The sequence below is a fragment of the Ascaphus truei genome, chromosome 3 (assembly GCF_040206685.1).
Source record: "Ascaphus truei isolate aAscTru1 chromosome 3, aAscTru1.hap1, whole genome shotgun sequence".
NCBI classification, from domain to species: domain Eukaryota; kingdom Metazoa; phylum Chordata; class Amphibia; order Anura; family Ascaphidae; genus Ascaphus; species Ascaphus truei.
The window spans coordinates 132,108,867-132,134,047 of record NC_134485.1 but is presented as its reverse complement, the minus strand read 5'-3'; the positions used below and the strand labels follow the sequence as shown (position 1 = coordinate 132,134,047).

Here is a 25,181-nt window from a genome sequence, read left to right as displayed (position 1 = left end):
TCCAGGAGTGTGGATCCGCTTCCGAAAGGAGCCAAAACCCATCTTCTTCTGCCAACCGCCAGGTGTTAGAGTGACAGGCTGCCACAACTGGCATACGTACAAGGGGATGCAGTCTATAGGTAAAACTACAGAGACAAAAGGACTGTTCTTCCATAAGTTCAAAAAGAAACAGTGCCAGAGACTTTCATCAAGAGAGACACTGTGGTGCACCCAGCTAACCTGGAGCGGTGCATCCACTTTGCATCCTTTGACCAAGAACCTTGGCCAAGGGACATTGAAGCTAGTGATGCCAGCCGGTATCACATCGCTATGTGGACATGGACTTTTGCATTGTTATATTATGTTTGCATTGCACATATGTTCCACATACTTTAATATTGTGGTATCTCCAGATACCAGACGGGGAGTGTCATGGAAAAAGAATCACATCTCTGTTTCACCCCCCCCCCCATTTTCTTTGCAGCATCAGCTTGTCAGTTCCTCATTTCCAGCTGCATGTATTTTGCTCTGTACACACACACAGTGCCTGTGTGTTAGACACAGTGTTGCAATCCCTGTCCCTGCATTATGCCAGTGAGTTGCTACAGAAACCTCAGCCTTTCTATCAGAATGGGCTAGCCTGCTCTCTCCCCCTCTGCCTTGTTCACAGATGGTCTGTTCCAGGCTATCTTGTTACCCAGAATACACTGGCACTTCCTTTTCACATTCAACATTGCCTGAGTGAGTACCTTCTGTAATTTGCTCTACTGGCAAGGCCTCATCCTTTTCACCTTTCCCCACAATCCAGCGCACTCACCATAGAGACATTATCCCACAACACCATCATCCACAAGTGCCTTTGTAAATCCACGCTTTTCTCAATAAAGAAAGAAAGAAAAAAAAACTTGTTGTGCTTGTAAAAGGAACGAGTTGAACCTATCTGGGCTATTCATACCACACATGACTCGGGCCTCAGAATAGTATTTGATATTCCTATATGTTAATGTTAGTGATGCAAGTTACTAGAGACTGAAGAAACCTATGCCTTCTGCATAGCCTGCAAGAAAGAAAACATCGAAACACTGTAGTATGTATAAAAGAAATACATATTTTGGAACTAAATTAACATTCAGGAAATGAATCACTCTGCTGAGCTACAAAACATAAATAGTTTAGAGTAGTCCCTTATTGTTGTTAAGTCTGAGGATCTGTATTAATACTGCACACAGTAATAAATATCTGTAAGAAAACAATAAATGGTACTGATTTGAATATAATTAAATACATGTTTAGAATTAGAAACACAGAGCACATTGTTTCACCTTATCCAGTGTGCAAATCCAAATAATTTTATTTGATATTCCTACACTGGCGACACAGTTTATTGCACTGCGGCCAGATCCGCAAGCCGGGAGATTTCCCGGCTTGCTAGTGGCCGCCCCTCGGCGTGCCGCGCGTCAAAGACGCGCGGTCACGCGTCATCGGGAGCGTGCGCCCCCTGCACGCGCGTCCAGGGCTCCCCGAGGGAGCCCTGGTGTCCCGCGATGTGGGGGACGGCGGCAGGGGGTTCCGGGAGACCCGGCGGACCCGGCAGCGGTAGGGAGAGCACCCCGATCAAAGGGCGCTCTTCCGCTGCTTCGGCGTGCGCCCGTCACCCTCCAGCGCGCGCCAGGCTACTGCTGCGGCCGAGAACGGGCAAATGCTCGAATAAACTCGGCCGCAGCAGTATATGTTAATTCACTGCACCCAGTTGCTAATTTTAGCTAATGAGTGAGTATTGTGCTTTAAAATAGGTTTAAAAATGAATGTGCGCTCACAAATACATCTGTATTAAAAATATTTCTAGACTTAATAGAAAAGTCATATCAACAACAACAACAACAACAACATTACTCTTCTTTTGGTTTCTGTTTTTTACTTGCAATAAAGAACTAACCACTCAGCTTGTGTTCTCTCCCTCCAACTCTCCTTTGCAGGAGAGAGGAACAGTCATCAAAAGCAAACAGCAGCTGCATGAAAGCAACACTGTAAGCTCACTTCACGCTCAGGAGAAAACACTGAAGCTCTTCCTCGTGGGTTGTGAGTTTGGACACTTTCGAGCACATTTCTCCAGTTTGGAACTATAGAAATGATCCCTGAAAGTATAGTCTTAACCAATTAATGCTGCAAAGAAAATGCACACAGTACGTGACCCTCTTTCAAGTTATAGTAAGTTTTTCCAAAAATGTTAATATTCTGGTGCTCAAAGGGTGAGAAACTTTCTCAAATACAGGGTAGTATAATTGTGATGCCAATATATTATCACAAAGTCTTTATTAAGGCTCTTATTGAAGTTATAAGCAAACTATCCTAGCAATTTGCATGTGTCTCGCCCAGTAGCCAATAAGACTGAAGTTACCTCTCTGGCACTTTGGAAATGCGTGGCATGTACATGGTGAATAATGTTAGTGATGCAAGTTACTAGAGACTGAAGAAACCTATGCATTCTGCTTAGCCTGCAAGAAAGAAAACATCGAAACATTGTAGTATGTATAAAAGAAATACATATTTTGGAACTAAATTAACATTCAGGAAATGAATCACTCTGCTGAGCTACAAAACATAAATAGTTTAGAGTAGTCCCTTATTGTTGTTAAGTCTGAGGATCTGTATTAATACTGCACACAGTAATAAATATCTGTAAGAAAACAAGAAATTGTACTGATTTGAATAGAATTAAATACATGTTTACAATTAGAAACACAAGGCACATTGTTTCACCTTATCCAGTGTGCAAATCCAAATAATTGTATTTGATATTCCTATATGTTAATTCACTGCACCCAGTTGCTAATTTTAGCTAATGAGTGAGTATTGTGCTTTAAAATAGGTTTAAAAATGAATGTGCGCTCACAAATACATCTGTATTAAAAATATTTCTAGACTTAATAGAAAAGTCATATCAACAACAACAACAACAACAACAACAACAACAACAACAACAACAACAACAACAACAACAACAACAACAACAACAACAACAACAACAACAACAACATTACTCTTTTTTTGGTTTCTGTTTTTTACTTGCAATAAAGAACTAACCACTCAGCTTGTGTTCTCTCCCTCCAACTCTCCTTTGCAGGAGAGAGGAACAGTCATCAAAAGCAAACAGCAGCTGCATGAAAGTGATAAAACTCTGTGAAATAACAACACGAGTCTGAGGTATGTTTTGCAGAATAGACAAATAAGTTTATTGCTTGTGCGGTGCACACGCAGAGGAGGGTTTCAAAATAAAAACTCTCCCAAAGACATGGTAGCATACAGGCATTATTTATACACAAAATACTAAACCCACGCCCCCTCTACAAGGTTGCGTGTCGTCATTACGTAAGCGTAAAAGGTAAACAAATTATGCACACGAATACATTGAGTTGATGACATTATGGGGTGTCTAAATGAGATGATTCAGCAATAATACTTTATTAAGCTGGTGACCTTTTCTCTACATACAGAAACCATCCCAATCAGTCTGGCCTTTTTCATAACATTGGCACTTTGCTCAAGGTTTTTCAGTTAGCTGCTTGGTTTATTCTCACTTGAAAGTTGAAAGCAAAAACCTCATTCAAAAACGTCCATCTCATAACCCGTTCACTCAGACAAAACCTAAGATGGATGCTGACTTAAAATGGTTGCATAGATCCCAGTGCTGTTATGTCAGACCCTCCCCTTACGTCAAATTCTCACTTTGTCACTCCCTCCTTTTTATTCTTAAAACATAGCTTTTGAGAATTAAGTTCATGATGATAGTCCAGGGATAACTCAAAGGACAAGGGCGCGTGCCCTTCACTGTCATAGTCTCATAAGGCGCTGCGGCCAATATGTCTTTTGATGAATTGAATAACTGGTCGGCATCTTCTTTCTTCACGGTACTGCTGTTTTCTGGCATCTGTAAAGAGTGGCATCCGAATGGGGGAGGGGGTCGCACTCTTGTGGATCATACCTTTGCAACACGTGACACCCACATATATGACAACAAGTAACACTCCCAAACACATCAAAACATTCAAAAGTTTTTGCTCCAAGTGATCTAAGCCATTCACCTAACCCCAAGGGTGATAATCTGTCACTTCCCTTTGTAAACCTCTTTTGACTCTCTTGTATTTCATCTAGTTCATGCTGCACATTGCTACACTGATCTGGAATAAAAACACAACATTGTTCCTCAATTAGGACACATACCCCTCCTTTTGAAGCTAAAACATAGTCTAAAGCAATTCTGTTTTGTAAGGCCATAAGCCTAATCTGAACCTGTTCTTGGTTTAATGATAAAATTAAAACTGCAAAATTAAGGCCACATCCTTCCTGTAAATTGTTATCTGACTAAACATACATTTTTACACAGGTTTCATTGGTTGGTGGAGACACTTGACCCATAAATTGATTCTTGTTCCTAGTGTCTGATACACCCTTTAAAGAGGTTCCCTTAAAAAATTGGAAAAATACAGAAATTATACACATAATACTAAAAACCTTATTTTATGCAAGCAACCTTTCTTTGGGTATGCAGTTGCTAGATAAAGGAAATTGCATCTATCTCTATCATCATATACTTTTAGAATCATCACAACATTCTATTACTGAGAATTGAGGGGGTTTGGTATCTGTGGAAGCGAAATGCATGATCCTCACCCTGCACGCATTGTATACATCATTCACTCAGAATATCAGAACAGACAATGTCTGCGATGGTCAACATGGCTGACTTATGATCCTTTCCTTGTGGCTGACAGACGCCCCTGGGTGACCCCCTCCTTTCGGTGGAGGTGCAACACACTTCTGGATCAAAGTTTTGCTGCACATGACACATACATAGAGAGTGATGAGTACTGCCAAAACACATACAAGAGCTTTCACAAGCCACGCTTCCAGGAAACCAATCCTCCCATCAAGGCTCACTTGTACATACACCTTAAATTTCTAACTTAACACACTCTAAAGAATAAAAATATTGAGTCTCTGAAAAAATGAAATGTTCTGATAAAACCTGGCCTTAGCCTGGTGTCTTATTTTCCTCGTTGGTTAACGGTTAGAGTTTTGACTCGGCAAGACGTTAACTTGATGCGACTGTGCTTTAGGTGACTTTGGTCTTTGGTGGCGCTGGAACGAGCTTTACTGTACTTTGGGTCCAGGAAAATGACTCTGCTACTTTAATTGCTGTATTGGTGATTACTTTAGGCCTTTTCACCTGGGATGAAGAGCATGCTTGCACAGGAAATATGTGACTATTAACCCCATCTCGAGTAGGTGCACTTTCAACGTTGCCTAGAGAGACTCAAAAAATGTATTAGTTGCATACAACTTATTGTTTTATTACCAATAACATGGTCCTTAATTCTTTCCTTTGGACTGTTGATAGTTACAAGTCATCCCATATGTGTCTCATAGGGAGATAATTTATACCTAGGACTAAATTCTTGTATCAATGTGTTTACTCCTGTCTTAGCATCCACATATAGACAGAGGTATTCCCTATTAATGTTCCTCAAATTAAAACTAAGTAGCCAATGTGAACCTGACTTTGATACAATCTAAGTTCCTGAAACTTTAGGGCCTCATCCCTTGCTAACCCACTTGCTTCCATAATTAATTCTATCCTGTCTGCAGGCCATATCCCTAAGACCTGGGAAACTACCAGAGTTTTTCCCAATCTTCAAAAGTGGGGACAAAAAACACTGTCTCAAACTACAGGCCAATCTCTCTTCTCCCAATACTATCCACTGTTATGGAAAAATATTCCCTCCCAATTAAACCATTATTTTACCCATACAAATTTCCTAGCCACTCCCTATCTGGCTTTTACCCCAAACACTTCACTGTAATGATTCTGTTAAAAAATTGAAATGCCTTCTACATAATGCATACCTTATTCACTTATGTAACTGCTTTTGCAACTATGTATCCCCTGTATTTAACCCTATGCACAAGACACACCCACAAATGAGAGGTGACTCCCAAATTCACCCCTTCCTGGTAAACCCATTCTAGATTACACAGCAATTTTTACATTAACCACTGCTTACGGACACCTTTGGAAAAAATAAATGGTTAATTCGTTATAAAATACATCACATTCAGTTAATAGACAAATGATTTTGTATAAGACTTCACACTAATGTCTTGCTTTATATAATCTCTTTGCACAGTGCTGAGCACACGGTCAGCTTTATAATTTTAAAGACACTCTGCATATTCATCTGACTAAAGAAAAAATATTTTCTATAAGACTTGTTTCCGGGCAAAGAGCCATTTTGTTTCTGGGCGTTTCGCCAATTGACCCTGAAAAGATAAGATAAAGGTACACCACGGCTTCTTCCTGAAAAATAATAATTATTGGATTGGAACTTTTGCTTAAAGTTTAAATACATGGAGCTTTGTCCAGAGCCCTAAGAACTACATTTTTTATGGCCTTTTAAAAATTAACCCACAGGCTTTTATATAGCTAAGGTTTATATAACTTCTTAACACACAAATAACTCCACACACTCATGCTATTTCCCTCCACTCAGTTCTTTTTAATGCTTTCTGTTTTGAACTTTCATAGTTTCACTGACTTCATTCACTACAAATTTATGCTATCCTGTTGCAATTCTGTCCTTTCTCAAGCTACACAAACCTATTTCTCTCCATTAATCAACACTCACAAGTCTAACCCTCACTAATTCTTCCTTCATCTCACCTCAGGACTTTTCTGACTATTTTAAGAAAGAGGTTGAATTCATACACCAGAACATTCCCTCTTTTTCCTCCTATCCTACTTTTGCTTCCTACTCTCTTCCTGCTTTCCTTGACTCTTTTTCCACTGTCTCAAAAGAGTGTCACCATCACTGTTAATCTCCTCTTCTCCCTCTAATCTGCTACATTTCCATTCTCCTTAAAACATGTAATAGTTATACCATGACTCAAAAATAGCAAGCTTGACCTTACCTGTCTTTCTAACTACTGAACTTGTTTTGTATCCTCTTGCTTGCTCCATTTTCTCAACACCCATTCTCTCCTTAACCCTCTACAATCTGACTTCTGCACTGCTCCCTCCACGGAGACAATTCTAACTAAAATAACTGATTACCTATATGCTGCCCCAGACAGAGGTCATTACACTCTGCTCCTATTACTCTCTGCAGCATTTGCCTCTGTGGCCCACACTCTTCTCTTTTCTCTGTACACACTCTCTGTAATTGACCTAATAACATCTCTTGGGTTTAAATATCACCACTATGCTGACAACACCCTCATTTACTTTTCAACCCCTGACCTTACACCTGCCATACAAACCTACGTTTCTGAATGTCCCTCTGTTATCTCATCCTGGAAGACCCTCTTTTGCCTTAAACTTAACATAGCAAAAACAAAGTTCCTCATACTTCCTCCCAAACCTGACCCTATTATCTAGTTTCACATTACTCTTGAATCTTCCATGCAGAAGCTCTAAGCACGCTGCTTAGGGGTCATTCCCTCAACTCCTCTCTCATATTCTCCTCTTTCATTCAAAACATTTCTATAACTGTCACTTTTTCCTCCACAATATCACAAAGATACACCTGTTCCTCTGTTGCTCAACTATTAAAACTCTGATTCAGATCCTCATTCTCTCCCCTCTTGATAACTGTAATCCCCTGCTATCCCAGCTTCCTGACTTTCACCTGTCTTCCCTACTATCTCTCCCAAACGCTGCTGCCAGATTCACTCTACTCTTAAAACTCTGATTCTGCATTTCCCCTCCTGAAATTCCTCTCCTGGCTTCTAATCAAAGCCTACTGCTTCTGTACGCTCTCCCTACCTACCAATTAGATTGTAAGTTCCTCAGAGCAGGGACTTCTCTTCCTTAATGTTACTTTTATGTCTGGATCACTTATTTCATGACCTCTTACCTTTACCATTTGCTAACTATATGATTACGACGTGCACCACTTCTGTGAAGCGCTGTGCATATTAATGGCGTTATATACATGAAAACATACAATACAATATATACTTCAAACAATGCTTATGATCTTTTACCCACATTTTTAAACACAAAATATTCCCAAACATCTTAATCCTCTAGAAATAAAATTGAAATGTGTTTTTACTGGTTACACACAATACAGAACACACACAATACAAAAAACTTCTCTCATACACAGCCACACAACATCACAAAAATAACAAACAAATAAAAGAAAACCCTTTCTCCCCTATTACCCAACAATTTCACCCTGCAACTATTAATAAAAGTTCTCTTCTCTTTCTTTATTCTCATAAATAACCTGACTTTAAAACTTCTCTGATGCTCCGGAGCTTTTTGAGTTAACTTTCGTATCTTAGCACATTCCTCGCGCTGGAGAAAAAAGTGGGGGCACGCTCTGTGCTGCTGCGATTTTGATTCTCTTTCTTGCAGACATTTGATTTCATTGTGAGCAAAAAATATTCCTGTTTTCGTACGTACTTGCAAGTTTCTGGATGGTGATTTGTGCACACGTGATACTTAGCATGGTTTATCTTTCACACAGGTAATCATTCAGGAAAAATTCATTAGGGTATCAAATCCATCTAACCACTCTCCATTAAGGGCGCAACAGTTTTACTTGCCGGCACCGAAACTTGAGTTTATATCAGGAAATGATTTATAACCACTTATTGCATGTGGGGAAATGGAAGGAAAAGCTTATACGTTCACAACTGATTTCTGCAGTATCAGGTCAGCCGGGCCTGCCATGCTTGACTTTTGCCACAAAAACCTCATAAAATCCAAAGATTTATACTACCACAGACACACAGGGATCACTGAAAGTTAGAAGGTTCCACTATGAGCCCTTGCGTTCGCATTCTTACGAATAAGAAAACCGGTGCGGCTACTCATAGTTTCACTCTTCCTTCTATAGTAATTTATTGCAAACAAACTTTTTTCATTGGGGTGGCATGTTTTTCACTGGGACTTGCATGTGTATTTTCATTTGAACTTGCATGTATATTTTCATTGGCCAACAAAACATATTTATATTGTCTCTTCTTGTTCTCTGTATCCATTCTTTATTATTTTTGTCTGCAGACACACAACCTCTAACGGCAAATTTTGAGAACTTTGGTTTCCCATTATTCTCCTGTTACAGTAATCAAATTTAATTGACCTGTACAATACTTCTTCGGTTACAGAAATCAAATTTAATTGTCCTGTACAATACTTCTGATACAATAATCAGCGCAAGCTGATCACGTACAACTCTTTTGGCATGTTATTGTTCTGATTTTTTTCACCATAACTATACCCAAGAAAACACTTGAATTACTTCAGCGGGTCCAACCCAGCCCTGATAAACCTTATTCTTCTATAACATGGATACAGATAAGACCTTCTAAACAGATATCCATAAATAAACTCACATGGTATGTTAATGACAAGACAGAGCAAATGTACAATCAGGGACCCTTCCTGCTCAGACAACAAAAATATTTATCACAACCCAGGACAGTCTGAAAAACAATCCCTAAAGCATACAAACACTCACCTTCATCACCAAAACACCAAAAAATGTAACGGGATTCTCACCTTAATCCCAATAAAACTTAACATCTATAACACTTTAAAATGGATACAGGAACAGACAAATAAACTTATTTGACACTGCTAGGTTAACCCGTCAACACAGATTGAGACACCCTTCAAAACACATCTCTCTACACATCACTCAAAACAACTTTTTAAACTCAGGCTTTCCTCAAAAGGTGCCTTTTACCTTGATTCTTATGAGCGCTCAGATTTGAGTGACCGAGGAGTGGTTTTTTCAGGTGCTCAGCTTCCGGTGTTTTTTGGGTTTCTATTCGGAGCGCCATACTATTAAAAGCTGTGAATAACAAAACACAAGTCTGAGGTATGTTTTGCAGAATAGACAAATAAGTTTAATGCTTGTGCGGTGCACACTCAGAGGAGGGTTTCAAAATAAAAACTCTCCCAAAGACATGGTAGCATACAGGCATTATTTATACACAAAATACTAAACCCACGCCCCCTCTACAAGGTTGCGTGTCGTCACTACGTAAGCGTAAAAGGTAAACAAATTATGCACACGAATACATTGAGTTGATGACATTATGGGGTGTCTAAATGAGATGATTCAGCAATAATACTTTATTAAGCTGGTGACCTTTTCTCTACATACAGAAACCATCCCAATCAGTCTGGCCTTTTTCATAACATTGGCACTTTGCTCAAGGTTTTTCAGTTAGCTGCTTGGTTTATTCTCACTTGAAAGTTGAAAGCAAAAACCTCATTCAAAAACGTCCATCTCATAACCCGTTCACTCAGACAAAACCTAAGATGGATGCTGACTTAAAATGGTTGCATAGATCCCAGTGCTGTTATGTCAGACCCTCCCCTTACGTCAAATTCTCACTTTGTCAAAAGCAACACTGTAAGCTCACTTCACGCTCAGGAGAAAACACTGAAGCTCTTCCTCGTGGGTTGTGAGTTTGGACACTTTCAAGCACATTTCTCCAGTTTGGAACTATAGAAATGATCCCTGAAAGTATAGTCTTAACCAATTAATGCTGCAAAGAAAATGCACACAGTACGTGACCCTCTTTCAAGTTATAGTAAGTTTTTCCAAAAATGTTAATATTCTGGTGCTCAAAGGGTGAGAAACTTTCTCAAATACAGGGTAGTATAATTGTGATGCCAATATATTAACACAAAGTCTTTATTAAGGCTCTTATTGAAGTTAGAGAAAACACTAGGGTTAGGGAGTGATCACAAGACCACACCAATTGAAGCAAAGTAATGAATAAATATGTGGTAATTGAAGAAGTGGGTGCAAACTGTGAACTGAAAAGTGAATCAGAAAAGGGGGGGGGGGAAAACACAAAATGAGTGTGTCTCCTAAAGAATTCACTATACTGCACTCCTACTTAATATAAAATTTAACTTTTAATATAATTACATAAAACATAAATTACCAAATCGTTGTGTATTGTGCATTAAAAATAAATTAAATTATCAAAACAAGCGTATGTGTCAGTGATTGTACGTTGGAATAATCTCAAACAACAATTATATTAGAGATAGCAGGGCACAAAACGCTAATAGTCAGGGTAAAAAACCCCCTCTGGGACACCTATGAGAACAAATACATATGTGTATATGTATAGATGTAACTAATAAACTCAGTGAATGATAGTATCACAAGACAGCTACCTGCTTGAACTAATAAATCACAGAGCACTAAGGGATGATAATATAAGGATGTATAACCATCCACTTAATATAGAAGTGCTGCTAATAGTGTGATAATGGAGGATGAATGATTCATAGCGTAGTGAAGCAATTGTTCACAGCATCATAGTCAATGAATCATTATATAGCTCACTCCAAATGAACATGTCACATATAAAGCAGGAGGTATGTACACTGAGTATTAGTAAAATGACCAATTTAAATCTACATAGATAGAGCCAGAAGACTACAAAGCACTACATAAAAGCAGCTCCAAGTAGGAGACTGACAACAAATTTTCAAATTTGTCCCTGAGGAAGCTCCTTTGCTGGAGGGAAACGCGCGTTGGACGCGCAATGTTGTCAGTCTCCTACTTGGAGCTGCTTTTATGTAGTGCTTTGTAGTCTTCTGGCTCTATCTATGTAGATTTAAATTGGTCATTTTACTAATACTCAGTGTACATACCTCCTGCTTTATATGTGACATGTTCATTTGGAGTGAGCTATATAATGATTCATTGACTATGATGCTGTGAACAATTGCTTCACTACGCTATGAATCATTCATCCTCCATTATCACACTATTAGCAGCACTTCTATATTAAGTGGATGGTTATACATCCTTATATTATCATCCCTTAGTGCTCTGTGATTTATTAGTTCAAGCAGGTAGCTGTCTTGTGATACTATCATTCACTGAGTTTATTAGTTACATCTATACATATACACATATGTATTTGTTCTCATAGGTGTCCCAGAGGGGGTTTTTTACCCTGACTATTAGCGTTTTGTGCCCTGCTATCTCTAATATAATTGTTGTTTGAGATTATTCCAACGTACAATCACTGACACATACGCTTGTTTTGATAATTTAATTTATTTTTAATGCACAATACACAACGATTTGGTAATTTATGTTTTATGTAATTATATTAAAAGTTAAATTTTATATTAAGTAGGAGTGCAGTATAGTGAATTCTTTAGGAGACACACTCATTTTGTGTTTTCCCCCCCCCCCTTTTCTGATTCTTATTGAAGTTATAAGCAAACTATCCTAGCAATTTGCATGTGTCTCGCCCAGTAGCCAATAAGACTGAAGTTACCTCTCTGGCACTTTGGAAATGCGTGGCATGTACATGGTGAATAATGTTAGTGATGCAAGTTACTAGAGACTGAAGAAACCTATGCATTCTGCTTAGCCTGCAAGAAAGAAAACATCGAAACATTGTAGTATGTATAAAAGAAATACATATTTTGGAACTAAATTAACATTCAGGAAATAAATCACTCTGCTGAGCTACAAAACATAAATAGTTTAGAGTAGTCCCTTATTGTTGTTAAGTCTGAGGATCTGTATTAATACTGCACACAGTAATAAATATCTGTAAGAAAACAAGAAATTGTACTGATTTGAATAGAATTAAATACATGTTTACAATTAGAAACACAAGGCACATTGTTTCACCTTATCCAGTGTGCAAATCCAAATAATTGTATTTGATATTCCTATATGTTAATTCACTGCACCCAGTTGCTAATTTTAGCTAATGAGTGAGTATTGTGCTTTAAAATAGGTTTAAAAATGAATGTGCGCTCAGAAATACATCTGTATTAAAAATAGTTCTAGACTTAATAGAAAAGTCATATCAACAACAACAACAACAACAACATTACTCTTCTTTTGTTTTCTGTTTTTTACTTGCAATAAAGAACTAACCACTCAGCTTGTGTTCTCTCCCTCCAACTCTCCTTTGCAGGAGAGAGGAACAGTCATCAAAAGCAAACAGCAGCTGCGTGAAAGCAACACTGTAAGCTCACTTCACGCTCAGGAGAAAACACTGAAGCTCTTCCTCGTGGGTTGTGAGTTTGGACCCTTTCGAGCACATTTCTCCAGTTTGGAACTATAGAAATGATCCCTGAAAGTATAGTCTTAACCAATTAATGCTGCAAAGAAAATGCACACAGTACGTGACCCTCTTTCAAGTTATAGTAAGTTTTTCCAAAAATGTTAATATTCTGGTGCTCAAAGGGTGAGAAACTTTCTCAAATACAGGGTAGTATAATTGTGATGCCAATATATTATCACAAATTCTTTATTAAGGCTCTTATTGAAGTTATAAGCAAACTATCCTAGCAATTTGCATGTGTCTCGCCCAGTAGCCAATAAGACTGAAGTTACCTCTCTGGCACTTTGGAAATGCGTGGCATGTACATGGTGAATAATGTTAGTGATGCAAGTTACTAGAGACTGAAGAAACCTATGCATTCTGCTTAGCCTGCAAGAAAGAAAACATCGAAACATTGTAGTATGTATAAAAGAAATACATATTTTGGAACTAAATTAACATTCAGGAAATGAATCACTCTGCTGAGCTACAAAACATAAATAGTTTACAGTAGTCCCTTATTGTTGTTAAGTCTGAGGATCTGTATTAATACTGCACACAGTAATAAATATCTGTAAGAAAACAAGAAATTGTACTGATTTGAATGGAATTAAATACATGTTTACAATTAGAAACACAAGGCACATTGTTTCACCTTATCCAGTGTGCAAATCCAAATAATTGTATTTGATATTCCTATATGTTAATTCACTGCACCCAGTTGCTAATTTTAGCTAATGAGTGAGTATTGTGCTTTAAAATAGGTTTAAAAATGAATGTGCGCTCACAAATACATCTGTATTAAAAATATTTCTAGACTTAATAGAAAAGTCATATCAACAGCAACAACAACAACAACCTTCTTTTGGTTTCTGTTTTTTACTTGCAATAAAGAACTAACCACTCAGCTTGTGTTCTCTCCCTCCAACTCTCCGTTGCAGGAGAGAGGAACAGTCATCAAAAGCAAACAGCAGCTGCATTGAAAGCAACACTGTAAGCTCACTTCACGCTCAGGAGAAAACACTGAAGCTCTTCCTCATGGGTTGTGAGTTTGGACACTTTCAAGCACATTTCTCCAGTTTGGAACTATAGAAATGATCCCTGAAAGTATAGTCTTAACCAATTAATGCTGCAAAGAAAATGCACACAGTACGTGACCCTCTTTCAAGTTATAGTAAGTTTTTCCAAAAATGTTAATATTCTGGTGCTCAAAGGGTGAGAAACTTTCTCAAATACAGGGTAGTATAATTGTGATGCCAATATATTATCACAAAGTCTTTATTAAGGCTCTTATTGAAGTTATAAGCAAACTATCCTAGCAATTTGCATGTGTCTCGCCCAGTAGCCAATAAGACTGAAGTTACCTCTCTGGCACTTTGGAAATGCGTGGCATGTACATGGTGAATAATGTTAGTGATGCAAGTTACTAGAGACTGAAGAAACCTATGCATTCTGCTTAGCCTGCAAGAAAGAAAACATCGAAACATTGTAGTATGTATAAAAGAAATACATATTTTGGAACTAAATTAACATTCAGGAAATGAATCACTCTGCTGAGCTACAAAACATAAATAGTTTACAGTAGTCCCTTATTGTTGTTAAGTCTGAGGATCTGTATTAATACTGCACACAGTAATAAATATCTGTAAGAAAACAAGAAATTGTACTGATTTGAATGGAATTAAATACATGTTTACAATTAGAAACACAAGGCACATTGTTTCACCTTATCCAGTGTGCAAATCCAAATAATTGTATTTGATATTCCTATATGTTAATTCACTGCACCCAGTTGCTAATTTTAGCTAATGAGTGAGTATTGTGCTTTAAAATAGGTTTAAAAATGAATGTGCGCTCACAAATACATCTGTATTAAAAATATTTCTAGACTTAATAGAAAAGTCATATCAACAGCAGCAACAACAACAACAACCTTCTTTTGGTTTCTGTTTTTTACTTGCAATAAAGAACTAACCACTCAGCTTGTGTTCTCTCCCTCCAACTCTCCTTTGCAGGAGAGAGGAACAGTCATCAAAAGCAAACAGCAGCTGCATGAAAGCAACACTGTAAGCTCACTTCACGCTCAGGAGAAAACACTGAAGCTCTTCCTCATGGGTTGTGAGTTTGGACACTTTCAAGCACATTTCTCCAGTTTGGAACTATAGAAATGATCCCTGAAAGTATAGTCTTAACCAATTAATGCTGCAAAGAAAATGCACACAGTACGTGACCCTCTTTCAAGTTATAGTAAGTTTTTCCAAAAATGTTAATATTCTGGTGCTCAAAGGGTGAGAAACTTTCTCAAATACAGGGTAGTATAATTGTGATGCCAATATATTATCACAAAGTCTTTATTAAGGCTCTTATTGAAGTTATAAGCAAACTATCCTAGCAATTTGCATGTGTCTCGCCCAGTAGCCAATAAGACTGAAGTTACCTCTCTGGCACTTTGGAAATGCGTGGCATGTACATGGTGAATAATGTTAGTGATGCAAGTTACTAGAGACTGAAGAAACCTATGCATTCTGCTTAGCCTGCAAGAAAGAAAACATCGAAACATTGTAGTATGTATAAAAGAAATACATATTTTGGAACTAAATTAACATTCAGGAAATGAATCACTCTGCTGAGCTACAAAACATAAATAGTTTAGAGTAGTCCCTTATTGTTGTTAAGTCTGAGGATCTGTATTAATACTGCACACAGTAATAAATATCTGTAAGAAAACAAGAAATTGTACTGATTTGAATAGAATTAAATACATGTTTACAATTAGAAACACAAGGCACATTGTTTCACCTTATCCAGTGTGCAAATCCAAATAATTGTATTTGATATTCCTATATGTTAATTCACTGCACCCAGTTGCTAATTTTAGCTAATGAGTGAGTATTGTGCTTTAAAATAGGTTTAAAAATGAATGTGCGCTCACAAATACATCTGTATTAAAAATATTTCTAGACTTAATAGAAAAGTCATATCAACAACATCAACAACAACAACAACAACAACATTACTCTTCTTTTGGTTTCTGTTTTTTACTTGCAATAAAGAACTAACCACTCAGCTTGTGTTCTCTCCCTCCAACTCTCCTTTGCAGGAGAGAGGAACAGTCATCAAAAGCAAACAGCAGCTGCATGAAAGCAACACTGTAAGCTCACTTCACGCTCAGGAGAAAACACTGAAGCTCTTCCTCGTGGGTTGTGAGTTTGGACACTTTCGAGCACATTTCTCCAGTTTGGAACTATAGAAATGATCCCTGAAAGTATAGTCTTAACCAATTAATGCTGCAAAGAAAATGCACACAGTACGTGACCCTCTTTCAAGTTATAGTAAGTTTTTCCAAAAATTTTAATATTCTGGTGCTCAAAGGGTGAGAAACTTTCTCAAATACAGGGTAGTATAATTGTGATGCCAATATATTATCACAAAGTCTTTATTAAGGCTCTTATTGAAGTTATAAGCAAACTATCCTAGCAATTTGCATGTGTCTCGCCCAGTAGCCAATAAGACTGAAGTTACCTCTCTGGCACTTTGGAAATGCGTGGCATGTACATGGTGAATAATGTTAGTGATGCAAGTTACTAGAGACTGAAGAAACCTATGCATTCTGCTTAGCCTGCAAGAAAGAAAACATCGAAACATTGTAGTATGTATAAAAGAAATACATATTTTGGAACTAAATTAACATTCAGGAAATGAATCACTCTGCTGAGCTACAAAACATAAATAGTTTACAGTAGTCCCTTATTGTTGTTAAGTCTGAGGATCTGTATTAATACTGCACACAGTAATAAATATCTGTAAGAAAACAAGAAATTGTACTGATTTGAATAGAATTAAATACATGTTTACAATTAGAAACACAAGGCACATTGTTTCACCTTATCCAGTGTGCAAATCCAAATAATTGTATTTGATATTCCTATATGTTAATTCACTGCACCCAGTTGCTAATTTTAGCTAATGAGTGAGTATTGTGCTTTAAAATAGGTTTAAAAATGAATGTGCGCTCACAAATACATCTGTATTAAAAATATTTCTAGACTTAATAGAAAAGTCATATCAACAGCAGCAACAACAACAACAACCTTCTTTTGGTTTCTGTTTTTTACTTGCAATAAAGAACTAACCACTCAGCTTGTGTTCTCTCCCTCCAACTCTCCTTTGCAGGAGAGAGGAACAGTCATCAAAAGCAAACAGCAGCTGCATGAAAGCAACACTGTAAGCTCACTTCACGCTCAGGAGAAAACACTGAAGCTCTTCCTCATGGGTTGTGAGTTTGGACACTTTCAAGCACATTTCTCCAGTTTGGAACTATAGAAATGATCCCTGAAAGTATAGTCTTAACCAATTAATGCTGCAAAGAAAATGCACACAGTACGTGACCCTCTTTCAAGTTATAGTAAGTTTTTCCAAAAATGTTAATATTCTGGTGCTCAAAGGGTGAGAAACTTTCTCAAATACAGGGTAGTATAATTGTGATGCCAATATATTATCACAAAGTCTTTATTAAGGCTCTTATTGAAGTTATAAGCAAACTATCCTAGCAATTTGCATGTGTCTCGCCCAGTAGCCAATAAGACTGAAGTTACCTCTCTGGCACTTTGGAAATGCGTGGCATGTACATGGTGAATAATGTTAGTGATGCAAGTTACTAGAGACTGAAGAAACCTATGCATTCTGCTTAGCCTGCAAGAAAGAAAACATCGAAACATTGTAGTATGTATAAAAGAAATACATATTTTGGAACTAAATTAACATTCAGGAAATGAATCACTCTGCTGAGCTACAAAACATAAATAGTTTAGAGTAGTCCCTTATTGTTGTTAAGTCTGAGGATCTGTATTAATACTGCACACAGTAATAAATATCTGTAAGAAAACAAGAAATTGTACTGATTTGAATAGAATTAAATACATGTTTACAATTAGAAACACAAGGCACATTGTTTCACCTTATCCAGTGTGCAAATCCAAATAATTGTATTTGATATTCCTATATGTTAATTCACTGCACCCAGTTGCTAATTTTAGCTAATGAGTGAGTATTGTGCTTTAAAATAGGTTTAAAAATGAATGTGCGCTCACAAATACATCTGTATTAAAAATATTTCTAGACTTAATAGAAAAGTCATATCAACAACATCAACAACAACAACAACAACAACATTACTCTTCTTTTGGTTTCTGTTTTTTACTTGCAATAAAGAACTAACCACTCAGCTTGTGTTCTCTCCCTCCAACTCTCCTTTGCAGGAGAGAGGAACAGTCATCAAAAGCAAACAGCAGCTGCATGAAAGCAACACTGTAAGCTCACTTCACGCTCAGGAGAAAACACTGAAGCTCTTCCTCGTGGGTTGTGAGTTTGGACACTTTCGAGCACATTTCTCCAGTTTGGAACTATAGAAATGATCCCTGAAAGTATAGTCTTAACCAATTAATGCTGCAAAGAAAATGCACACAGTACGTGACCCTCTTTCAAGTTATAGTAAGTTTTTCCAAAAATGTTAATATTCTGGTGCTCAAAGGGTGAGAAACTTTCTCAAATACAGGGTAGTATAATTGTGATGCCAATATATTATCACAAAGTCTTTATTAAGGCTCTTATTGAAGTTATAAGCAAACTATCCTAGCAATTTGCATGTGTCTCGCCCAGTAGCCAATAAGACTGAAGTTACCTCTCTGGCACTTTGGAAATGCGTGGCATGTACATGGTGAATAATGTTAGTGATGCAAGTTACTAGAGACTGAAGAAACCTATGCATTCTGCTTAGCCTGCAAGAAAGAAAACATCGAAACATTGTAGTATGTATAAAAGAAATACATATTTTGGAACTAAATTAACATTCAGGAAATGAATCACTCTGCTGAGCTACAAAACATAAATAGTTTACAGTAGTCCCTTATTGTTGTTAAGTCTGAGGATCTGTATTAATACTGCACACAGTAATAAATATCTGTAAGAAAACAAGAAATTGTACTGATTTGAATAGAATTAAATACATGTTTACAATTAGAAACACAAGGCACATTGTTTCACCTTATCCAGTGTGCAAATCCAAATAATTGTATTTGATATTCCTATATGTTAATTCACTGCACCCAGTTGCTAATTTTAGCTAATGAGTGAGTATTGTGCTTTAAAATAGGTTTAAAAATGAATGTGCGCTCACAAATACATCTGTATTAAAAATATTTCTAGACTTAATAGAAAAGTCATATCAACAACATCAACAACAACAACAACAACAACATTACTCTTCTTTTGGTTTCTGTTTTTTACTTGCAATAAAGAACTAACCACTCAGCTTGTGTTCTCTCCCTCCAACTCTCCTTTGCAGGAGAGAGGAACAGTCATCAAAAGCAAACAGCAGCTGCATGAAAGCAACACTGTAAGCTCACTTCACGCTCAGGAGAAAACACTGAAGCTCTTCCTCGTGGGTTGTGAGTTTGGACACTTTCGAGCACATTTCTCCAGTTTGGAACTATAGAAATGATCCCTGAAAGTATAGTCTTAACCAATTAATGCTGCAAAGAAAATGCACACAGTACGTGACCCTCTTTCAAGTTATAGTAAGTTTTTCCAAAAATGTTAATATTCTGGTGCTCAAAGGGTGAGAAACTTTCTCAAATACAGGGTAGTATAATTGTGATGCCAATATATTATCACAAAGTCTTTATTAAGGCTCTTATTGAAGTTATAAGCAAACTATCCTAGCAATTTGCATGTGTCTCGCCCAGTAGCCAATAAGACTGAAGTTACCTCTCTGGCACTTTGGAAATGCGTGGCATGTACATGGTGAATAATGTTAGTGATGCAAGTTACTAGAGACTGAAGAAACCTATGCATTTTGCTTAGCCTGCAAGAAAGAAAACATCGAAACATTGTAGTATGTATAAAAGAAATACATATTTTGGAACTAAATTAACATTCAGGAAATGAATCACTCTGCTGAGCTACAAAACATAAATAGTTTACAGTAGTCCCTTATTGTTGTTAAGTCTGAGGATCTGTATTAATACTGCACACAGTAATAAATATCTGTAAGAAAACAAGAAATTGTACTGATTTGAATAGAATTAAATACATGTTTACAATTAGAAACGCAAGGCACATTGTTTCACCTTATCCAGTGTGCAAATCCAAATAATTGTATTTGATATTCCTATATGTTAATTCACTGCACCCAGTTGCTAATTTTAGCTAATGAGTGAGTATTGTGCTTTAAAATAGGTTTAAAAATGAATGTGCGCTCACAAATACATCTGTATTAAAAATATTTCTAGACTTAATAGAAAAGTCATATCAACAACAACAACAACAACATTACTCTTCTTTTGGTTTCTGTTTTTTACTTGCAATAAAGAACTAACCACTCAGCTTCTGTTCTCTCCCTCCAGCTCTCCTTTGCAGGAGAGAGGAACAGACATAAAAAGCAAACAGCAGCTGCATGAAAGCAGCTGCATGAAAGCAACACTGTAAGCTCACTTCACGCTCAGGAGAAAACACTGAAGCTCTTCCTTGTGGGTTGTGAGTTTGGACACTTTCGAGCACATTTCTCCAGTTTGGAACTATAGAAATGATCCCTGAAAGTATAGTCTTAACCAATTAATGCTGCAAAGAAAATGCACACAGTACGTGACCCTCTTTCAAGTTATAGTAAGTTTTTCCAAAAATGTTAATATTCTGGTGCTCAAAGGGTGAGAAACTTTCTCAAATACAGGGTAGTATAATTGTGATGCCAATATATTATCACAAAGTCTTTATTAAGGCTCTTATTGAAGTTATAAGCAAACTATCCTAGCAATTTGCATGTGTCTCGCCCAGTAGCCAATAAGACTGAAGTTACCTCTCTGGCACTTTGGAAATGCGTGGCATGTACATGGTGAATAATGTTAGTGATGCAAGTTACTAGAGACTGAAGAAACCTACAGTATGCATTCTGCTTAGCCTGCAAGAAAGAAAACATCGAAACATTGTAGTATGTATAAAAGAAATACATATTTTGGAACTAAATTAACATTCAGGAAATGAATCACTCTGCTGAGCTACAAAACATAAATAGTTTAGAGTAGTCCCTTATTGTTGTTAAGTCTGAGGATCTGTATTAATACTGCACACAGTAATAAATATCTGTAAGAAAACAAGAAATTGTACTGATTTGAATAGAATTAAATACATGTTTACAATTAGAAACACAAGGCACATTGTTTCACCTTATCCAGTGTGCAAATCCAAATAATTGTATTTGATATTCCTATATGTTAATTCACTGCACCCAGTTGCTAATTTTAGCTAATGAGTGAGTATTGTGCTTTAAAATAGGTTTAAAAATGAATGTGCGCTCACAAATACATCTGTATTAAAAATATTTCTAGACTTAATAGAAAAGTCATATCAACAACAACAACAACAACAACAACACTCTTCTTTTGGTTTCTGTTTTTTACTTGCAATAAAGAACTAACCACTCAGCTTCTGTTCTCTCCCTCCAGATCTCCTTTGCAGGAGAGAGGAACAGACATAAAAAGCAAACAGCAGCTGCATGAAAGCAACACTGTAAGCTCACTTCACGCTCAGGAGAAAACACTGAAGCTCTTCCTCGTGGGTTGTGAGTTTGGACACTTTCGAGCACATTTCTCCAGTTTGGAACTATAGAAATGATCCCTGAAAGTATAGTCTTAACCAATTAATGCTGCAAAGAAAATGCACACAGTACGTGACCCTCTTTCAAGTTATAGTAAGTTTTTCCAAAAATGTTAATATTCTGGTGCTCAAAGGGTGAGAAACTTTCTCAAATACAGGGTAGTATAATTGTGATGCCAATATATTATCACAAAGTCTTTATTAAGGCTCTTATTGAAGTTATAAGCAAACTATCCTAGCAATTTGCATGTGTCTCGCCCAGTAGCCAATAAGACTGAAGTTACCTCTCTGGCACTTTGGAAATGCGTGGCATGTACATGGTGAATAATGTTAGTGATGCAAGTTACTAGAGACTGAAGAAACCTATGCATTCTGCTTAGCCTGCAAGAAAGAAAACATTGAAACATTGTAGTATGTATAAAAGAAATACATATTTTGGAACTAAATTAACATTCAGGAAATGAATCACTCTGCTGAGCTACAAAACATAAATAGTTTACAGTAGTCCCTTATTGTTGTTAAGTCTGAGGATCTGTATTAATACTGCACACAGTAATAAATATCTGTAAGAAAACAAGAAATTGTACTGATTTGAATAGAATTAAATACATGTTTACAATTAGAAACACAAGGCACATTGTTTCACCTTATCCAGTGTGCAAATCCAAATAATTGTATTTGATATTCCTATATGTTAATTCACTGCACCCAGTTGCTAATTTTAGCTAATGAGTGAGTATTGTGCTTTAAAATAGGTTTAAAAATGAATGTGCGCTCACAAATACATCTGTATTAAAAATATTTCTAGACTTAATAGAAAAGTCATATCAACAACAACAACAACATTACTCTTCTTTTGGTTTCTGTTTTTTACTTGCAATAAAGAACTAACCACTCAGCTTGTGTTCTCTCCCTCCAACTCTCCTTTGCAGGAGAGAGGAACAGTCATCAAAAGCAAACAGCAGCTGCATGAAAGCAACACTGTAAGCTCACTTCACGCTCAGGAGAAACCACTGAAGCTCTTCCTCGTGGGTTGTGAGTTTGGACACTTTCGAGCACATTTCTCCAGTTTGGAACTATAGAAATGATCCCTGAAAGTATAGTCTTAACCAATTAATGCTGCAAAGAAAATGCATACAGTACGTGACCCTCTTTCAAGTTATAGTAAGTTTTTCCAAAAATGTTAATATTCTGGTGCTCAAAGGGTGAGAAACTTTCTCAAATACAGGGTAGTATAATTGTGATGCCAATATATTATCACAAAGTCTTTATTAAGGCTCTTATTGAAGTTATAAGCAAACTATCCTAGCAATTTGCATGTGTCTCGCCCAGTAGCCAATAAGACTGAAGTTACCTCTCTGGCACTTTGGAAATGCGTGGCATGTACATGGTGAATAATGTTAGTGATGCAAGTTACTAGAGACTGAAGAAACCTATGCATTCTGCTTAGCCTGCAAGAAAGAAAACACCGAAACATTGTAGTATGTATAAAAGAAATACATATTTTGGAACTAAATTAACATTCAGGAAATGAATCACTCTGCTGAGCTACAAAACATAAATAGTTTAGAGTAGTCCCTTATTGTTGTTATTCAAACTTTCAAGGGCCTATCAGTGCGGCCTATGTATCCACTCCCACAACCACATCTCAAAAGGTATACCACAAAGTTGGTATTACATGTCTAAAATGTTTCAATGTGATAAGTTTGATTTGTGTAAACATTCCTAATTGACTTTAGTGGTGTGGCATATTTACATGAGCTGCAGTTACCACATTTGTGGAATCCTTTGGGCATTTTATTCTTGTTTGTCTTTGTAGAACAATAAAGACTAGGGGATACAAAATTCCCAATAGTTTTGGCTTTTTTGAAAACTATTCTAGGGTTGGATTTTGTGTACTGCTGCGGCCGAGTTTATTCTAGCATTTGCCCGTTCTCGGCCGCAGCAGTATCCTGGCACGCGCCGGAGGGTGCCGGACGCGCGCCAAAGCAGCGGAAGAGCGCCCTCCGATCGGGGCGCTCTCCCTACCGCTGCCGGGTCCGCCGGGTCCCCCGGAACCCCCTGCCGCCGTCCCCCACATCGCGGGACACCAGGTCTCCCTCGGGGAGCCCTGGACGCGCGTGCAGGGGGCGCTGACACCCGATGACGCGTGACCGCGCATCGGTGACGCGCGGCACGCCGAGGGACTGGGGCTAGCAAGCCGGGGCATCCCCCGGCTTGCGGAACTAGCCCTGCTCGATTTAAACGTGTCGGTAGTGTAGGTTTCGAGATCATTATCTAGTTTTAAAATTGACCAATGTTTTAGTAGAATAGACCTGATTTGCTCCGCCTGTTTCGAATATGTTGTTATAAAGAGTGGTAACTGGTCTGTTGCATCTTTTTGAGTATAAACTCCACCTTTATTCTTGTTATTAATGCGGTTTCTATTCTTTAATAGAAGTTCTTTCCTATTTGCGTTTAATGCATATTCAAATGCAACCTCCAGGTCCCTCTCTCTATAACGTCGATTCATGAACCTTTGTTTGAGTTCTTTTGCCTGGATAAGGAAAGATTGTTCTGTTGAACATATCCTCCTAAGTCTCAAGTATTGTCCTTTAGGAATGCCTCGGATCAAAGGTCTTGGATGAGCACTGTTAGACCTGAGCAGGGAGTTGCGAGAGTTAGCTTTCCTATAGACGTTCGTTTGTATTCTAAGATCAACGTCTATATATAAATGCAAATCAAGATAATCTATTTTTGTATCATGGTATACATGAGTAAACTTTAGGTTGTAGGTATTTGCTTCCAGATATTCAAAAAAGGAGTAAAGAGTGTCTGTGTCACCATTCCAAATAAATAATAAATTATCTATAAAACGGCGATAAAAAATAATATGTTCTCTAAATGGAATATTATCACCGAAAATGTGTGTAGTCTCCCAAAATCCCATAAAAAGGTTCGCATATGACGGTGCGAATGACGTGCCCATTGCTGTGCCTTGTGACTGTAAATAATATTGTTTATCAAACATAAAATAATTATGTTGTAACAAAAATATTACTGAATCTAATCAAAAAGTGCTCTGTGCTAAGTGTAAATTAGAGTGATTAAGAAAGTGACTGATAGCCTTAGTGCCTAAAGTGTGATCAATTATAGTGTATAATGAGGTCACATCCGATGTGACCCACATAAACGTGCATAACCAATTGATGTTTTGAATATCTAGAAGCAAATCTGAAGAGTCCCTCAAGTATGAGGGAAGCTCTTTCACTAATGTCTGTAAAAAATAATCAACGTACCTAGATAAACCATCTCCCAAAGATCCAATGCTAGATATAATAGGTCTACCCAGAGGATTGACACTGGATTTGTGGATCTTTGGGAGATGGTGAAAAATAGGCATGGTGGGAAAAGGATTGTATAAATAAGATGATTGTATTACAGAGTAGATCCCAAAAGGA

At 37.4% G+C, this 25,181-nt stretch overlaps 10 non-coding genes and 2 pseudogenes across 10 annotated transcripts; all 12 read right to left on the bottom strand.

The window, feature by feature from the left end:
- Positions 1–1,913: 1,913 nt before the first annotated feature.
- On the bottom strand, positions 1,914–2,130 carry LOC142491711 (small nucleolar RNA U3). Its single transcript, XR_012800471.1, has one exon. It is a non-coding gene; the product is annotated as a small nucleolar RNA U3 (small nucleolar RNA).
- An 8,216-nt stretch (positions 2,131–10,346) lies between these two features.
- On the bottom strand, positions 10,347–10,533 carry LOC142491757 (small nucleolar RNA U3; annotated as a pseudogene).
- Positions 10,534–12,921: 2,388 nt separating this feature from the next.
- LOC142491725 (small nucleolar RNA U3) lies at positions 12,922–13,138 on the bottom strand. Its single transcript, XR_012800483.1, has one exon. It is a non-coding gene; the product is annotated as a small nucleolar RNA U3 (small nucleolar RNA).
- An 853-nt stretch (positions 13,139–13,991) lies between these two features.
- LOC142491744 (small nucleolar RNA U3) lies at positions 13,992–14,209 on the bottom strand. The gene has a single exon (XR_012800500.1). It is a non-coding gene; the product is annotated as a small nucleolar RNA U3 (small nucleolar RNA).
- Positions 14,210–15,065: 856 nt separating this feature from the next.
- Positions 15,066–15,282, bottom strand: LOC142491733 (small nucleolar RNA U3). Its single transcript, XR_012800491.1, has one exon. It is a non-coding gene; the product is annotated as a small nucleolar RNA U3 (small nucleolar RNA).
- Positions 15,283–16,150: 868 nt separating this feature from the next.
- LOC142491710 (small nucleolar RNA U3) lies at positions 16,151–16,367 on the bottom strand. The gene has a single exon (XR_012800470.1). It is a non-coding gene; the product is annotated as a small nucleolar RNA U3 (small nucleolar RNA).
- Positions 16,368–17,223: 856 nt separating this feature from the next.
- LOC142491732 (small nucleolar RNA U3) lies at positions 17,224–17,440 on the bottom strand. The gene has a single exon (XR_012800490.1). It is a non-coding gene; the product is annotated as a small nucleolar RNA U3 (small nucleolar RNA).
- Positions 17,441–18,308: 868 nt separating this feature from the next.
- LOC142491709 (small nucleolar RNA U3) lies at positions 18,309–18,525 on the bottom strand. Its single transcript, XR_012800469.1, has one exon. It is a non-coding gene; the product is annotated as a small nucleolar RNA U3 (small nucleolar RNA).
- Positions 18,526–19,393: 868 nt separating this feature from the next.
- Positions 19,394–19,610, bottom strand: LOC142491708 (small nucleolar RNA U3). Its single transcript, XR_012800468.1, has one exon. It is a non-coding gene; the product is annotated as a small nucleolar RNA U3 (small nucleolar RNA).
- An 856-nt stretch (positions 19,611–20,466) lies between these two features.
- On the bottom strand, positions 20,467–20,697 carry LOC142491755 (small nucleolar RNA U3; annotated as a pseudogene).
- Positions 20,698–21,561: 864 nt separating this feature from the next.
- On the bottom strand, positions 21,562–21,778 carry LOC142491752 (small nucleolar RNA U3). Its single transcript, XR_012800508.1, has one exon. It is a non-coding gene; the product is annotated as a small nucleolar RNA U3 (small nucleolar RNA).
- An 853-nt stretch (positions 21,779–22,631) lies between these two features.
- LOC142491736 (small nucleolar RNA U3) lies at positions 22,632–22,848 on the bottom strand. Its single transcript, XR_012800492.1, has one exon. It is a non-coding gene; the product is annotated as a small nucleolar RNA U3 (small nucleolar RNA).
- Positions 22,849–25,181: the final 2,333 nt, after the last annotated feature.